Source organism: Engystomops pustulosus, chromosome 3 (assembly GCF_040894005.1).
Source record: "Engystomops pustulosus chromosome 3, aEngPut4.maternal, whole genome shotgun sequence".
Taxonomy (NCBI): Eukaryota; Metazoa; Chordata; class Amphibia; order Anura; family Leptodactylidae; genus Engystomops; species Engystomops pustulosus.
This window is the reverse complement of record NC_092413.1, coordinates 95,603,294-95,616,833: the sequence shown is the minus strand read 5'-3', so window position 1 is coordinate 95,616,833 and position 13,540 is coordinate 95,603,294. Positions and strand designations below refer to the sequence as shown.

Sequence of the window (13,540 nt, the reverse complement as noted above, 5' to 3'; positions counted from 1 at the left end):
CACGTAAAGCGTTAACAAACTTCTTAAAAGTGTTTTTTCATATGTTGAGGTGTGTAGTTTCCACAATGGGGTAATTTACCAGTCTCACTATTATTTAGGCCTCTCAGTGTCAATTAGAAGTTGAGCAGGTCCATCTAAATACAGGTTTTGGTGATTTTACAAAAAATTTGAAAAATGATACCTAAATTCTGAGCCTCATAACATTCTAGTAAAATATGTGGAATCTTAAAAAACCATGCCAGCATAAAGCAGACATTTGGGAAATGTAAGTTATGAATTTATTTGGGAGCCATGACTATCTGCATCAAAAGTAGAGAATTTAGAACGTTGAAAATAAAGAATTTTTCCAAATTTTTGCCAAATTTAGTTTTTTTTACATAACTAAACACAAAAGATATCATCCAAATTTTTAAACTAATTTGAAGTACAATGTGTCACGAGAAAACAATCTCAAAATCTCAAAATCCCCTGGATATCTCATAGCGTTCCAAAACTATAACCACTTATAGTGACACAGGACACAGGTTTAGCTGTATATATGAGCATCTCTTATTTGTTTACATTATGGTTACACCCGGTCCATTGTAAGATTTCTTTGTCTGTTTGTTACCCTATTTGTTTGCCTACTTTTTAACCACGGTTGTCATCATTATTAATATGCAATAAAGTTTCTACTATTTTATACCTTACTTTCCACTATATTTTTTATTTCTCATGGGTTTGTCCAGTGATGTAATTAGGCAAATCACCTCTCCTCAGCTGTTGTATATGCGTTTCAAACGCAATGAAAACGCAGGTCAAAACGTAACGTGTGAACGCGCCCTTAGGGTGAGTTCACACATTTGTCAGATGCAGTTTTCAAAACCACTGCACTGCTGATTTGGACATCGAAAACTGTATCTGAAAAACTGAATGTGTAAACGCACCATGATAGGTAGGCTAGGCCCTGCAGCAGGTGGAAAGTGCAAGCAATCACAGTCACATAGAGATAACTCTTGCAAAACAAAGGCAGAGTGAAGGTTGAGGCAGATATCAGGTCAGTTAGCTGTCAGAGCCCAGTTCAGACTGCCAGATGAGACAATAGGACGAAAACTCAACGTCTCCTAAATGGATAGCACTGATAGAGGAGGACACTGACACATAGGGGCTCATTTATTTACCCGGTCCAGTTGTGATCCAGCGGCATGAACTCCAGCGAGGATTCGGGTTCTGTCGGGATTCACTAAGGTCCGTGTGCCCGATGTCCACCAGGTGTCGCTGCTGCGCTGAGGTCCGCCGGAGTTCACCTTCTTCTCCTCGGTGCATGTAAGTGCTGATTTTGTGACACAAATTATTTTTTAAATTCTGTGGCTTTTCCCAATTCGTCAGGTTGTCCGACGGCCACGCCCCCTGATTTCACGTGAAAGCCGGCACCTATGCGCCAAAATCCGGTCGCGTGCGCTAAAATTCCAGGGCAATTCAGGGCAAATCGGAATTCTGCGTGATTCTGACCCTTAGTAAATGAGCCCCATAATGTCTTTATGAAATGTACACCATCTCACCACCAACAAGGTTTCTCTTAAATAAGTACATGTGTTTCCAGTTCTTCAAAGAAGAACCCAATAAAAACTAAGCAAACTTTGAAATGTTATCAGTTAGGCAAGTCAATGCACCTGTCATACAAGCAGCGTCGGACTGGCCCACCGGAGTACCGGAGAATCCTCCGGTAGGCCCCGACGCTCCGATGCCTGTGGGTCGCGACGCTCCGATGACAGCGCGGCCCCGGCGCTCCGATGACAGCGCGGCCCCGGCGCTCCGATGACAGCGCGGCCCCGGCGCTCCGATGACAGCGCGGCCCCGGCGCTCCGATGACAGCGCGGCCACGTCGCTCCGATGACAGCGCGGCCACGTCGCTCCGATGACAGCGCGGCCCCGGCGCTCCGATGACAGCGCGGCCCCGGCGCTTCTATGACAGCGCGGCCCCGGCGCTTCTATGACAGCGCGGCCCCGGCGCTTCTATGACAGCGCGGCCCCGCGCGCCCGATGTCTGCTGCTGGTCTGGTGGGTCCCGGCATCCTGTGTTCCGGCGGTGACGTCACCGCATCCGCGCCGACACTCAGTGCGGCCTGTGTCTAATTGAGATGGCGAGTTCCCGCAGCTGCTGCATGGTAAGGCCCTCTGTGTGTGTCTGTCTATCCTGGGGTGGGGGGTAGGCCCTATTTCTATCCTGGGGTGGGGTGGTGGTGTGGTGGGATGAGGCCCTATTTCTATCCTGGGGTGAGGGATGAGGCCCTATTTCTATCCTGGGGTGGGAGATGAGGCCCTATTTCTATCCTGGGGTGGGGGGTGAGGCCCTATTTCTATCCTAGGGTGGGGGGTGAGGCCCTATTTCTATCCTGGGGTGGGGGGTGAGGCCCTATTTCTATCCTGGGGTGAGGGATGAGGCCCTATTTCTATCCTGGGGTGGGAGAGAGGCCCTATTTCTATCCTGGGGTGGGGGGTGAGGCCCTATTTCTATCCTGGGGTGGGGGGTGAGGCCCTATTTCTATCCTGGGGTGGGGGGTGAGGCCCTATTTCTATCCTGGGGTGGGGGGTTTGGCCCTATTTCTATCCTGGGGTGGGGGGTTTGGCCCTATTTCTATCCTGGGGTGGGGGGTTTGGCCCTATTTCTATCCTGGGGTGGGGGGTTTGGCCCTATTTCTATCCTGGGGTGGGGGGTTTGGCCCTATTTCTATCCTGGGGTGGGGGGTTTGGCCCTATTTCTATCCTGGGGTGGGGGGTGAGGCCCTATTTCTATCCTGGGGTGGGGGGTGAGGCGCTATTTCTATCCTGGGGTGGGGGGTGAGGCCCTATTTCTATCCTGGGGTGGGGGGTGAGGCCCTATTTCTATCCTGGGGTGGGGGGTGAGGCCCTATTTCTATCCTGGGGTGGGGGGTTTGGCCCTATTTCTATCCTGGGGTGGGGGGGTTTGGCCCTATTTCTATCCTGGGGTGGGGGGTTTGGCCCTATTTCTATCCTGGGGTGGGGGGTTTGGCCCTATTTCTATCCTGGGGTGGGAGAGAGGCCCTATTTCTATCCTGGGGTGGGGGGTGAGGCCCTATTTCTATCCTGGGGTGGGGGGTGAGGCCCTATTTCTATCCTGGGGTGGGGGGTGAGGCCCTATTTCTATCCTGGGGTGGGGGGTGAGGCCCTATTTCTATCCTGGGGTGGGGGGTGAGGCCCTATTTCTATCCTGGGGTGGGGGGTGAGGCCCTATTTCTATCCTGGGGTGGGAGAGAGGCCCTATTTCTATCCTGGGGTGGGGGGTGAGGCCCTATTTCTATCCTGGGGTGGGGGGTGAGGCCCTATTTCTATCCTGGGGTGGGGGGTGAGGCCCTATTTCTATCCTGGGGTGGGGGGTGAGGCCCTATTTCTATCCTGGGGTGGGGGGTGAGGCCCTATTTCTATCCTGGGGTGGGGGGTGAGGCCCTATTTCTATCCTGGGGTGGGGGGTGAGGCCCTATTTCTATCCTGGGGTGGGGGGTGAGGCCCTGTCTCTATACTGGCTACTGGAGGGACTGAGTATTACCCCTAAACTCACAATGCTGCAGCATTTCTCCTGTGCTGTGACTGTCCTGAGGAGAAAATAAAACTTTTACTTAAAGAGCTGCAGCCGCAGTACACATACATACAAACATGGAGCTACAGCCGCAGTACACACGCATACATACATGGAGCTACAGCTGCAGCACAGAGCCATACATGGAGCTACAGGGGCAGTACACAGCCATACACTGAGCCACAGCCGCAGTACACAGCCATACATGGAGCTACAGCCGCAGTACACAGCCATACATGCAGCTACAGCCACAGTACACAGCCATACATGCAGCTACAGCCGCAGTACACAGCCATACATGGAGCTACAGCCGCAGTACACAGCCATACATGGAGCTACAGCCGCAGTACACAGCCATACATGGAGCTACAGCCACAGTACACAGCCATACATGGAGCTACAGCCACAATACACAGCCATACATGGACCTACAGCCGCAGTACACAGCCATACATGGAGCTACAGGCACAGTACACAGCCATACATGGAGCTACAGCCACAGTACACAGCCATACATGGAGCTACAGCCGCAGTACACAGCCATACATGGAGCTACAGCCGCAGTACACAGCCATACATGGAGCTACAGCCGCAGTACACAGCCATACATGGAGCTACAGCCACAATACACAGCCATACATGGAGCTACAGCCACAGTACACAGCCATACATGGAGCTACAGGCACAGTACACAGCCATACATGGAGATAGAGCCGGAGTACACAGCCATACATGGAGCTACAGGCACAGTACACAGCCATACATGGTACTACAGCCACAGTACACAGCCATACATGGAGCCACAGCCACAGTACACAGCCATACACGGAGCTACAGCCACAGTACACAGCCATGCATGGAGCTACAGCCGCAGTACACAGCCATACACGGAGCTACAGCCACAGTACACTGCCATGCATGGAGCTACAGCCACAGTACACAGCCATACATGGAGCTACAGCCGCAGTACACAGCCATGCATGGAGCTCCAGCCACAGTACACAGCCATACATGGTGCTCCAGCCACAGTACACAGCCATACATGGAGCTACAAGCCCCAGTACACAGCCATACATGGAGCTACAGCCACAGTACACAGCCATACATGGAGCTACAGCCGCAGTACACAGCCATACATGGAGCTACAGCCGCAGTACACAGCCATACACGGAGCTACAGCCGCAGTACACAGCCATACACGGAGCTACAGCCGCAGTACACAGCCATACACGGAGCTACAGCCGCAGTACACAGCCATACACGGAGCTACAGCCGCAGTACACAGCCATACATGGAGCTACAGCCGCAGTACACAGCCATACATGGAGCTACAGCCGCAGTACACAGCCATACATGGAGCTACAGCCGCAGTACACAGCCATACATGGAGCTACAGCCGCAGTACACTGTAATTTAATAAGATGTTTTCCCAGCGATGATTGGACACAGTTAGTGTGCATTCACACTGCGGTGGGCCCCCTCCCCAAATTTTCTCTGGTGGGCCCAAGGTACACCAGTCCGACACTGCATACAAGTCAGAAAGATCAGTACAGTTAAATTTCAAGGAAACATCTGGTGTTTTACAGATCCTGAGAAACAAAATAAACTGGTGAGGGAATCTCCCTATGTGTTCCAGTTATAAATAGCTCCATTCAAATAAACAGTGTCTGAAAAGAGGACCACAGCATGGAGGCACAGATGCTAGAACCACACGCATGGTAAGAGGAAGCCGCCATAAATTATTTTTATAGCTTGTAGGCAGAGCAATGGAAATGTATCCATGGTAGAAGACATAACATGGTAGAATATAAGATAAGTAATACACTTTCATCTTCATGCCTAAATGTGCTGTACAGTAGCCTATATTGATATTTCCCCTTACAGTAGCCATAAGTCCTGTCTCTTGGCCCCCAATAGTAATAGGGCCCACATATCTCAAGAAAAAAAAAATGCTTACCTTATTCCCCATCTCTTCATGCCTCACTTTGGAGCTCTGGTGCAGTGATGAGGCATCTGCTGGTGCTGGGTGAGGTGCCAGAATATAGGCCTCAGCAGAACCGGCTCAGGAGGATACATTATCACTAGAGATGAGCGAGCACTAAAATTCTCGGGAGCTCGTTATTCGAGACAAACTTTTCCCGATACTCGAGTGCTCGTCTCGAATAACGAACCCCATTGAAGTCAATGGGAGACTCGAGCATTTTTCAAGGGGACCACAGGTCTGCACAGGGAAGCTTGGCCAAACACCTGGAAACCTCAAAAAATGATGGAAACACCACGGAAATTGACAGGAAACAGCAGGGGCAGCATGGATGGATGCCTCTGAGGCTGCTTAATCACAACAGCATGGCGATGACAGAGTGACCGAATGAAGCTAGATAGCATCTAAAACATCCAATAATTGACCCTGACACTATAGAAGACGGCATGCAGAGGCAGCAGCAGCAGCGGCAGGCTAGAGAGTGTCATGGCGACATACCCTAAATGGACTCAGGCTTCAAACCAATGGGTGGCAGAGAGGAACCAAAGGAGGTGAGCAAGAAGCGCTGAAATGATTTCCTATGTGAACAAAAGGTTGACGGTATATTTAGTCGATAACTTAGCAAGGTGGCGAATAGTGACCAAGTTCCATAATGTATCTGGTGAAACACCCGAAAAATGAGCCTGACAGCTCGTTTGATAAGGGGACGACATGTGGAGGCAGCCATGGAGGCGACTTCCATGATTAAGAGTGACAGTATGGGGCATCCATGTTGTTTCTATGATTGAAACTTCAGGTCTCCAGCATGGCGGCGACAGATGCGCCGAGTTCCATTATGTATCTGGTGAAACACCCGAAAATGCTGCCTGACACAGCTCGTTTGATAAGGGGATGATGTGCTGTATATCCTCTCGCGCTCCAGCATCTGGGGTATAGAGAGTTGAAAGTTGCGCATGGAGACATTGGTGGACGCTGTGGAGTATTGTGGAGGCAAAATGGACAGGAAACAGCAGGGTCAGTATGCATGGATGCCTCCGAAGCTGCCTAATCTCGGGATGGAGCTGGCGGTCCGCTGCCAGGCGAGCTTTCGCCTGTCCAAGCCCCCTGTCTCTCGGCTCCTCCCCACCCAAAATGGGCCTGGGGGCCAGAAGCGTTTACTTTGAAAAAATTATAATTTTCAAAGCAGGCGGGGTCATTTGAATATTTCATCTAGGAATAATGGAATTGTCAGGCATTGCTCTGCTATTACCCATCTAGTTTGCCTTGCCCTTAAGTTTGCCCTCAGTTAAGATGGTGGATGTTGTCTCAACTGGGAGCTATCTTACTTCCTGTTTGATATATATTTCCTGTCCTGCTCAGTAGACATTGCTTGAGTATAGTGTTTAGCTCCTGCTTGGACAGTCCTCTTGCTTGGAACTCCTTCTCCGGATCGTTCCTCCCTTCTGCGATTTACCTTGCTGAACTACTGGTCCCAGACTGCTCACCTGGCTTTTGCAAGTCCTGCTTACCTGTTTGTTGTAGAACTACTGTTCCCAGCCTGCACGCTGCACCTCCTGTGTCCACCCTTGGTGCTTCCAGTGTCCTGTCTAGTCCCTGCTATTGGATTCCAGCAATATATCACCAGTATCGTGACAGGAATAGCATAGCGGTTCTATTTTTAATTGTTTTTTCGGAAATGGTTCCATGATTAAGAGCGACAGTATGGGGCATCCATATTGCGCTGCTATGATTGCAACTTCAGGTCTCCAGCATGGCGGCGACAGATGCGCCGAGTTCCATTATGTATCTGGTGAAACGCCTGAAAATTCTGCCTGACACAGCTCGTTTGATAAGGGGACGATGTATAGAGGCAGTATAGTAGTAGTAGATTAAAGGTGGTGCAGTTAAAACTATGTTAGTTGGATCTTGGGATGGAGCTGGCGGTCCACTGCCAGGCGAGCTTTTGCCTGTCCAAGCCCCTGTCTCTCGGCTCCTCCCCAAACAGCACTTCTAAGAACCTTTTGTATAAGATCAAGTGTAGTAGTGTTCTTATAAGTTTGGGTTATGGCGGGTGAGGGGAATGTAAACAGATGCGCAAGAAGCGCTGAAAAAATATCGGTAAATGATAAAAGTTTGCCAGTATATTTTGTGGATAACACAGCAGGTTGGCGACACAGTTAACAAGCTTGATGTGGAAGCCATGAAAACAACCCAAAATTCTGCCTGACACAGCTCGTTTGCTAAGGGGACGATGTATGGAGGCAGCTATATGGACGACTTTGGGAGGCAGCTATGAAGATGATGTGTGGAGGTAGCAATGGAGACAAGGTGTGGAGGCAGCTATAAAGACGACATGTGGAGGCTGCTATGGAGACAATTTAATTTGGATAGTGCCTGTATGTTGCAGTCCAAAAAACTTTTCAAACCAGAGGAGCAGGTAGGTGGTCCTCCAGAAAAATTAAATAGATTGAGTGCCTGTATGTGGCACTCCAAAAAATTGTTTAAAACAGAGGACCGGGTAGGTGGCCCTCCAGAAAAATTAAATACATAGAGTACTATAGCTAGAGCCAGTTGGCCCTGGCAAAAAATAGCCAGTTTCCTCTGCTTTAGTGTACAAAGAGGAGGAGAAGGAGGAAAATGAGGAGGAGGAGTGCATACATTATTCAGGTTGAGCTTCTTTCACCTGGTGGAGAATGGAAATCCTGAGAAATCCAGGCAATATTCATCTTGATAAGCGTCAGCCTGTCAGCACTGTCAGTCGACAGGCGTGTACGCTTATTGTTGATGATGCCACCAGCTGCACTGAAAACCCGCTCAGACAACACGCTAGCGGCAGGGCAGGCAAGAACCTCCAAGGCGTACAGCGCCAGTTCGTGCCAGATGTCCAGCTTTTAAACCCAGTAGATGTAGGGAGCTGTGTGATCATTTAGGACAATGGTGTGGTCAGCTACGTACTCCCTCACCATCTTTCTGTAAAGATCAGCCCTACTCTGCCGAGACTGGGGACAGGTGACAGTGTCTTGCTGGGTTGACATAAAACTGGCAAAGGCCTTGTAAATCATACCCCTGCCAGTGTTGGACAAGCTGCCTGCTCGCCTACTCTCCCTCGCTACTTGTCCTGCAGAAGTACGCCCTCTGCCGCTAGCACTGCAGAAGGGAAATGCTGTTTCAGCTTGTGCACCAGGGCCTGCTGGTATTCATACATTCTCACACTCCTTTCCTCTCCAGGGATGAGAGTGGAAAGATTTTGCTTGTACCGTGGGTCCAAGAGAGTGAATACCCAGTAATCAGTCACGGGATAGGCAGCCTAGCATGAAATCTGCCATATGCGCCAGAGTCCCAATGCGCAAGAATTCACTCCCCTTACTGGACTGACTGTCCATTTCCTCCTCCTCCACCTCCTTTGATATGCGCTGAGAAACAGACCTGAGGGTGCTTTGGCTATCAACAAGGGAATCTTCTTCCCCTGTCTCTTGTGACGAGCGCAAAGCTTCTGACTTCATGCTGACCAGAGAGTATGCGCTGAGAAGCAGCCGGATGGTGAGGCTGATGATGGCGGCATCGCCGCTGACCATCTGTGTTGACTCCTCAAAGTTACTCAGCACCTGACAGATATCAGACATCCACGTCCTCTCCTCATTGTAGACTTGAGGAAGCTGACTGACCTGACTACCAGTTCTGGTGGAAGTAGACATCTGGCAGTCTACAATCGCTCTGCGCTGCTGGTAAACTCTGGATAACATGGTTAATGTTGAATTCCACCTCGTGGACACAACAGTCGGTGAGCGGGCAGTTGGAGGTGGCACTGCGCTGCCCTGAGAGTGGCAGCATCTGTGCTGGACTTCCTGAAATGCGCATAGCAGAGAGATTGGGGTATGTCTTGAGGAACCGCTGAACTATCAGATTTAACACATGGGCCAGGCATGGCACATGTGTCAGTCTGCCGAGTTGCCGAGCCGCCACCAGGTTACGGCCGTTGTCACACACAGCCATGCCTGGCTTCAGGTTCAGCTGTGCCAGCCACAGATCAGTCTGCGCCGTGATGCCCTGTAATAGCTCTTGGGCAGTTTGAGCACCACCTGCTGTCGCTTAGCGACGGCACTGCTGCTGTGCCTAGAGCTACCAACTGATGGCGCCATGCCCACGGATGGTAATTCGGAGGAGGAGGCATAGTAGGCCTGAGAGACCTGGACCGAGGTAGGCCCCGCAATCCTCGGCGTCGGCAGTATATGACCAGCCGCAGGGTCAGACTCAGTCCCAGCCTCCACCAAGTTAACCCAATGTGCCGTCAGCGATATATAGTGGCCCTGCCCGGCAGCACTCGTCCACGTGTCTGTGGTCAGGTGGACCTTGTCAGAAACGGCATTTGTCAGGGCACGGATGATGTTGTCTGACACGTGCTGGTGCAGGGCTGGGATGGCACATCGGGAAAAGTAGTGGCGGCTGGGGACCGAATACCGAGGGACGGCCGACACCATGAGGTTGCGAAAGGCCTCGGTCTCTACCAACCTATAGGGCAGCATCTCCAGACTAAGCAGTTTGGAGATGTGGACGTTGAGGGCTTGAGCGTGTGGGTGGTTTGCACTGTACTTCCTCTTGCGCTCCAGCGTCTGGGGTATGGAGAGCTGAACGCTGTGCATGGAGACATTGGTGGATGCTGTGGAGGATCGTGGAGGCGAAGGTGTGGTTTTCGCATGGGAGGTGTTTGGGCCGGGGTCCTGGGCAGGGGGCTGACTAGCAGAGGCAGCAGGTGACACAGGGGAAGGAGCAGTGGTGTGCCCGGCCAGAGGTGAACGGCCTTGGTTCCATTGAGTGGGGTGTTTAGCATTCATATGCCTGCGCATACTGGTCGTGGTTAAGCTGGTAGTGGTGGAACCCCTGCTGATCCTGGTGTGGCACAGGTTGCACACCACAGTCCGTCGGTCATCCGGTGTTTCTTTAAAGAACCTCCAGACTTCCGAAAATCTAGCCCTCGCCACGGGAGCTTCACTACGTGAACGATTTGGCGCTGATGCACCAGCTCTGGCCCTGCATCTCCGTCTGGCCACACCTCTGCCTCTTCCAACCTGTTCTCGTCGAGGACTCGCCTCCGTCTCAGAAGCACTTTGTTCACCTGGCCTATCAACCCAGCTTGGGTCTGTCACCTCATCATCCTCCAATCCCTCAGTTTGCTCCCCCCTCTGACTTCCTGTTCTGACAATAAATTCACCACTGTCTGACAACCGTGTCTCCTCATCGTCCGACACCTCTTTACACACTTCTTCCACTACGTCAGCAATGTCATCATCACCCACAGACTGCGACCGGTGGAAAACCTGGGCATCGGAAAAGAGCTCAGCAGCAACCGGACAAGTGGTTTGTGACTCTGGGAAGGGTCCAGAAAACAGTTCCTCAGAGTATGCCGGTTCAAATGCCAAATTTTGCTGGGAGGGGGCAGACTGGGGGGAGGGAGGCTGAGGTGGAGGAGTGCTGATTTCGGTGACATGGGTGGACTGCGTGGAAGACTGACTGGTGGACAAATGGCTAGAAGCATTGTCCGCAATCCATGACATCACCTGTTCGCACTGTTCTGGCCTCAACAGTGCTCTAGCATGGGTCCCATTAACTTGAGACATGAACCTAGGGAGTGTAGCTCTGCGGCGTTCCCCTGCTCCCTCATCAGCAGGTGGTGTCTCACCTCCCCCAGGACCACGGCCTCTGACCCCTGCAGTAGTGGGACGCCCACGCCCTCGTCCTCTAACCCTAGCCCTTGGGTTCAACATTTTCAAAATTAAAGTGTAAACTCTAAATTGTTTTTGTTTTGTTTTTTTGTGTTTTTTTGTGTTTTTGTTTTTTTAAGAAAACAATGCTATCCTATTGCTATGGCTAGTTTCTAACCTACACTGACAGCACACAACAGGATTTTGTGCTGTGTCTGATGACTTTTAGTTTTGAAAAAATAAATAAATAAAAGAAAAAGCAGACCGTGCCTAATTCAATCAAACCCCTAATAAATTGTCCCACTTAGGTGTTTGAGATGGATATGTGTGTCACTAAGAGCTAAATATAATGTTCGCAAGTCTCCCTGCAAATTCCTCACAATATGGTACTAGCTGCTACTAGTGCCAGCAAGCCCAGCCACAAGCAAACAAAAAAAAAAATATATATAATGCTATTCTAGCCCTAACAAGGGCTGTTGGGTTCTTGTAGACTCACTCCTGCCTAACAGTAAGCTAATATAACACCCTAACGCTTTCCCTGACCAGCAGCAGCAGCTCTCTCCCTAATGGCATCCAGACAGAGAATGATCCGAGCAGTGCGGGCAGGGGCTAGTCTATCCCAGGGTCACCTGATCTGGCCAGCCAACCACTGCTATCGACGTGTAAGGGTACCACGTCATGCTGGGTGGAGTGCAGAGTCTCCTGGCTTGTTTCTGGACGGCAAAAATCAAAACGACGGGAGATGCCATTTTCTCGAACTGGCGAAGTATTCGTCTGAGCAATGAGTAGTTACGAGCAGTGTCGGACTGGCCCACCAGAGTACCAGAGGATCCTCCGGTGGGCCCTGGCTCAACCCAATACTGAACCCCAGAGGTCCATCAGAAAGCACCACAATTTGGAGGCTGCTAGAGTTTATTTCCTTGGGGTTAATGAAGAGTGGGCCCCAAAAAGATTTTCTCTGGTGGGCCTAAGGAAACCCAGTCCGACACTGGTTACGAGTACGCTAATGCTCGAACGAGCATCAAGTTCAGACAAGTGTGTTCGCTCATCTCTAATTATCACCTGCTCAACAATGTGACTATGATTAATAGCTGGTAATACTTAATTTTTGATTTATTAATGTATTATGAAGAGGAATAATAGAAGAGAAACACCAGACATAGTTATAATAAAGACTCTCCAGAGTGGGTCCTCTTTAATATGCATGGTGCAGACATTACAAAGCTTCACGCATTGCATGGATAAAACCTGCCTTTTTTTCCACATTCACCACACACTGTTCACACGCTTTCCTCATTTCTTAGGGTAAAAACAGATTACAAACATTCTGTCTTCTATAATCAGTCATGTCAGGCCATACAGCTACTTGTTTTTCTCCTACATTTTTCTGTATTTCATAACACAGACTTTCACACTAAAATGTTTCAAAGACCATGCAAGAAAAAAAAACTTGTAAGTAAATCCCATTTGGGACATGTTATGCCTGTGAAGTACTTATCGTTAGATCGTTCTCCCCTGGCTGTCATCCAACGAAAACATTTATAATGTGGAAAAAAGTCCACATAATGGGAGATTGCCAGACGGTGAAAACATATAGATATGGAATCTAAGGTATTCTGACTTGGAAAAGACTTGTGTGTTTTTATTGTTACAAATGTACACAATGCGTAGTTGAAATGGTTTAGTGACACACACACAAATGATTTGATTGTTTCCCTGATTATTGGCCATAAATGTTCTACTTTTAAACATGCAACCAATAGCTTATGGCAATATGTTGAGATGATAATCGTCATTTTGGAATTTTTGGTTGGCAATTGATCTAAAGTTTAGGAATACAATAAGCCAATAAACAAGTGATAAAATTTTATTTTTGAAGTTTGGGTTATTGCTGCTGATTGCAAATATACTTCTCAATAATAGACATAGATGCAGAAACCTTTTTATCTACTAAGTTGACATTATTGCACTCAATTATTACCCAACAGGATGGGTTCTGAAATTTTAATATTAGGCTAATAAGCCTAGTGGGCTCAGGGGCACATTACCAAAGCTGTTCAGTGCTGTAGCTTCACAGGCCATTACACTTTGAGGAGCATTTCCCCACTCCCAGTGTGGTCTGAAATTTACTCTTCTGCTGTGAGATGACAGCAGGGAGAGGGAAGGGGGAAATACTGAAGGAACAGAAGGGTGGTGAGCAGATGTAATAGGCTTTAAAGTTAAAGCAAAGAAGGAATCTGGTAACACCTTCCAGTAGCCTTCTGGTTCATTAGCATAATTTTAAACATTGATTGTGGAAAGAAG

General features: G+C 49.5%; 1 long non-coding RNA gene across 1 annotated transcript in view; it reads left to right on the top strand.

The window, feature by feature from the left end:
• The first annotated feature begins 1,019 nt into the window (after nucleotides 1–1,019).
• Nucleotides 1,020–13,540, top strand: part of LOC140120514 (uncharacterized) — a 42,278-nt gene continuing 29,757 nt past the window's right edge. The window contains exons 1-2 of the long non-coding RNA XR_011853834.1: nucleotides 1,020–1,305; nucleotides 5,164–5,295. This is a non-coding gene — a long non-coding RNA (uncharacterized lncRNA). The remainder of the gene's footprint in view (nucleotides 1,306–5,163; nucleotides 5,296–13,540) is intronic.